Source organism: Cornus florida, unplaced genomic scaffold (assembly GCF_030987335.1).
Source record: "Cornus florida cultivar Cherokee Brave unplaced genomic scaffold, ASM3098733v1 CherokeeBrave_3.0.0_Hap2_Chr09, whole genome shotgun sequence".
NCBI classification, from domain to species: Eukaryota; Viridiplantae; Streptophyta; class Magnoliopsida; order Cornales; family Cornaceae; genus Cornus; species Cornus florida.
Window position 1 is genome coordinate 80,986,920 of NW_026775579.1, and position 3,956 is coordinate 80,990,875.

Consider the following 3,956-nt stretch of genomic DNA (forward strand, 5'->3'; position numbering starts at 1 on the left):
AGATATTAAATTGTATGCTGTCGGGAGTTGTAGAAGCTTTAGTTGTTGGTTCTGATTTGGCAAACTAAATGGACTGGTACGGAAGTATTTTGGGATTTCATATAATGTGCTCAGCTTATTTTCTCTGCGTATCATTATATCATGCTCTGGATTTATATTGGAGGATTAAATGGACGTCATGAAATTTGAATATTAATTTACATACCGTCAAGGATTGAGGTGGATTTAATTGCTAGGTTTGTTTTAGCAAATTAAATGGACTAGTATGATGGTAATCTTTAGAATTCTAGCATTGTGCTCTGTTTATAATTCTGAATATCATGCTATGGATGTAAATTGATGAACTGCTAAAATTTCTGTTCTGTCAATTATATGGATATGGATGATTTAAATTGTTTTTGTACTTTAGCAATTTAAATGGAGGATATATGATTAGAATCATGTACTGGATGCATAATGGAACCTTGCATATATCTAACTTCTATTATGTTTGTCTCTGGATGTATTTGATGTTCAATTGAGTGTGCATCATTTATGGATCATTTGCATTATATGCACCGGTATGGGACGGTGTCATATTAGGGATGGATTAGATAAAAACTCTAAGTCGTATCTATTCATACATACGGAATGGATTAACTAAAACAGTTAAATCCTACATGGATGCATGTCTTATCAACTAAAACAGTTGAACGACATATTGGATGTATTGTTTTATATTCTGAACTTAGGAAAGGGATTTAATTATAGTATTTAAATCCTAATTAAATGTCGTGTCTTGGTAACGAACAGTTGAGCGGCACTTCATTGGTTTTGGATGGAATTTATATATATAGTTATGTTACTACGATATGAGCTTGAGTCTCAGGATCGATGGTTAGGGAGTGTATATGCATTGGGATGCATAACTGGCTATGATAGTTTGATGTGTACCCTGCTGGGTCTAGGTACTTGTGCTTACTTCAGGTGCGTTTTGCATGATGCTTACTTGTCAGGTTGAGACGGGTCTATAGTCCAGTAAGAGTTCTGTATTGTGGATATATTTATATTTATATTTACAGACTATTTAATTATTGCTGAGCTATCTATGATGTATCTATGTATCGGGTTTATGTATGGATTATAGTAGGATGAAACTTACATAAGGCCCAGACCTACTCTTATTTTTCAGGTGTTCGTCAGTACCAGGCTTAGAGCTTGATCGTGATGAAGCAGATATAGTCACTCACTCTTCTGACTACGTAGGACTTCCTTTCGTATTTAGTTTTGGATTTTGGTTATGTAAATTATTTTTCATTTGGAATTATTAGGGGTCCACTGGATGGATTCCTCGAGTTGTACGGATTATGAAGATTAAATAATATTAATTTATTATTTTAGAGGATTTTTATATTTAGAATTCTTTTCAGCGTGTTATTTTATTTTAAAATTTTTTTGTACTCTTGCTTGTTTACATATTAATTGTCTAGTATCCCTCGGATCTATGCTCGGACTTGATCACCCGTGACTCTAGAATCAAGGGGTATCATAGTTGGTATCAGAGCACTCCAGGTTCTAGTGTCCTTAGGAGTGTCTTTTGTTATGTGACTTTCGCGTTGCGTCTCTTAAAACTTAGAGCCATATTAGGATTCGTTGTACTCTATTTACGGTTCGTTAGGAAGAGCAGATGTCAATTATATTTCATAGTTATGGAATGGTTGACACTAAGAGGAGTATGGGGTCCAAGGCGAAAGCGATACAGACCCAAAGAAGTAAATTAGTATGTTATCGAGTTCTTTGTTAAAAGCAGAACTTGGGATCGAAGGTTTAGTTCCGGTTGGCGCTACTTTTAAAAGTATAAGCCAAGGAAGGATTTAGGAGTGTGTTGTGGGTCACTGCATAACAGGACCAACACGACTTCAGTTGTTCTCGTAAAGGAGACAAACGAGGAATAGGAGTCCGAAGAGGATCCTAATAGAGGGGTTGTAGTGTACCCAGGAAAGAAGATACTGCATTTTGAAGATGAAGGATCACACAAGGGTGATCTTATTCGCTAGTAGTATAGTGAAGGATACTAGAAGAGTTGGTGTGGATCAACCTATATATAGTTAAACTTTCATATTACTTTTCAAGGAGGTAGATATAAAGTACTCTTCAAGAGTGTAGGATCGAATGGAGTTCTTATAGGAACAGAGCAATGATTTTATATCACATTCCAGAGAGTATGGGGATTAGGTTGTGACGTTCTAAATTGTTTTATAAAGCTACGTTGAACGGTCTATATTCTGCGTATAAGGAGGAAGAGGGTTAAGCCTTTGGTATTTGCTTAGGCAAATGGATTTTGTTTTTAAGCTATATTTAAAGGATATGTTTCGAGATTGGATGATTACCTACGAAACTATAAAAGGAAATTTTGAACCAATCTGGTAAGGTTGATTTCAAAAGAAACTTTCTTTTCTAGAAAAAACGATGTTTTAATTAGGGTTGTATTTTGTTTTAATTGTATGTATCTTATGTGTTTCATTTTCGTCAATTATTCGGGATTGGGAATGTGGTTTAGTTGAGGACATAAGTGTGTGATCAGTCAACTACTGTTTTAGAGGAAATAGCATTATATACGCTAGGATTGTGAGCATGTGGTCATAGGATTTGGTAGATGTAGATAATTCTAGTCAATCTATTGAACCTAGACATGCGTAATTATGGTATATTTTCAGGATGGAATAATTAGAATCAGCAGTATGAGTCAAATAATCTAGTACGATTGGTTGGATATACCATAACGCCACGATGATTTATCGGAGGTACTGACTTTGCTAAACATCTTCTTGGAAATTTCAAAAGTTGTTCCCAAGTCGGCAGGAGAATTTTGGACTGATTCAAGTACTAATTAGAATGACACCGACTGAGGATAGTAGACGGATTAACTAGTCATCAGTGTATTCTTAATCAAGAATTTTATTCATGGGGGGTGTCATTTAGAGGAGTTGCCTGAGTTGCATATCGAAGAGGAAGCAAAGTCTCTTCATTTGCACAAATAATATGGAATTTTTTTTTTTTAAGTCATAGTTCGCAACAAATAGTTGTTGCTAGGAAATTGCTAACTTTTTGGAGGATGGAAAGATTCTATATTCTTTTAAAGTTAAACGAGAAGTCTAATAGACACTTACTTGTGAGAGAAGTAGGATGTCAAGGACATGAAGGTGAGACCGAGCATCTAAATAAAGAAAAGGTGCACAATGCATGTGGGAAAGTTGTAGTTAGTTGACTTTTGATAAATAGAATTATTAATTGACTTCCTACATTAGAAAGTTTATCATGGATCGGAATGTATGGATTTAGTTGCAGAGTTAACGTTTGGCGATACTCCAAATTAAATAATGGGTGCAGATGAAAGCTGGTGGTACCAGCCTAACGTTACTTTCTGTAGACAAATTGGAAAGAGGATGTAAGGATTGAGGTTCATAACTCTTAGTTATTTCTTTATTCTGGTGGAAACATGATGCTTCACGGAATGAAGTAAATGTTTGGAGGACAGGCAGGAGAAGGGAGCCAGTAATTTTGTCTTAAAGTCTGATATCTAGTAGATACTTCAGATAAACCATCAGAAATCATTAAATCCTTGTAGCCATTTCTCATTCTAGAGCGGGAATGACAGAGTAGTTCCCACAGATTTAGTTGAGAAATTTCTAATTCTACACAAGGGTCAGGATTCTGGTTGAGATACTGCTTGATTGATAAAATAAAATCAGCTTCACTTTGTCTATTTTGGAACTGATAAGATATCAGTTCATACGAATGGCACAGATCACGAGACAACTTAGATGGATAGATGTTATAATACCCCTAATTTTAAAAGGCTATTCCAGGAATTTAGTTTATTGTTTATTTTCATTTTATTTGATTATTTGCATTTTATTTGATTATTTGCATAATTGTTTTATTTAATAATTTGCTTCATAGTTTTATTTAGTAAA